This window comes from Chrysochloris asiatica, unplaced genomic scaffold, assembly GCF_000296735.1.
Source record: "Chrysochloris asiatica unplaced genomic scaffold, ChrAsi1.0 scaffold00056, whole genome shotgun sequence".
Taxonomy (NCBI): domain Eukaryota; kingdom Metazoa; phylum Chordata; class Mammalia; order Afrosoricida; family Chrysochloridae; genus Chrysochloris; species Chrysochloris asiatica.
In genome coordinates, this window is record NW_006408574.1 from 5,721,807 (window position 1) to 5,722,847 (window position 1,041).

Below are 1,041 nucleotides of genomic sequence, written 5' to 3' on the forward strand. Positions count from 1 at the left end.
AAAGACATCTTGTGCAGCAGATTTGCCTAAAACAATAAGTTGTTTGATTTCCTGAATGTTCCTTCCATGAATTGTTGATGGTGGATCCAAGCAAAACAAAGTCTTAGACAACTTAGATCTTTTCTCCATTTATCTTGAGAAAATCTAAATCAAGTTATCCGATATCCTAGAAGGCATGAGAGTGGCCGTTGCATGGAGGGCCACATTTTGTTTGTGCATTGAACAAAGAAGGACCTTGAACAGGCAGCTGGAGCTGAAGAAGCTTTGATCTGTCCTCCTGTGAAAGGATCAACCGCATGAGCGATCTACCCTACTAGGGTGGACGCTCGAGTTGCTTGTGTACCTCTTGTAAATGTGGGAGATTTGGGAGTTAGCACTGCCCTGTCCATGGGTCATACAATGACCTGTCCAACAGGACCAGAACTTTGAAGAACCCTCATAGGAGCTCCGCAGTGATGGTTTGATTGTCACTGGTTAGAGGCTTGGACTCAAGTCATAGACCTCTTTCCATCTTCATGCCACCTTAGCAGAGGGTTTTACTTAAGTGGTGCTGTTGGAACAGAAATACTAGGTGTGGATGACTTTTACAAGCAGAGGTGTATCCTTTCACAGTGTGTTGTTCTTGTTAGGTTCCACAGAGTTGGTTCTGACTCAGCGACCCCATGCACAATAGAAGAAAACACTGCCCAGTCCTGTGCCAACCTCACAACTATTGGTCCAGTGGTGAGGATTTTTGTTTTCTTTACACTGAGATGCAATCCATACTGAAGGTTGTGCTCTTGGATCTTCATCAGTAAATATTTTAAGTCCTCTTCACTTTCATCAAGCAAGGTTGTATCATCTGCATAATGTAGGCTGTTCATGAGTCGTCCTGCAATCCTGATACCACATTTTTTTTCATATAACCCAGCTTCTCGGATTATTTGCTCAGCATACAGGTTGAATTTGCATCTCAATGTCAAGAAAACAAAAATCCTCACCACTGGACCAATAAACAACATTCTTATCAATGGAGAAAGGATTGAAGTTGTCAAGGACTTC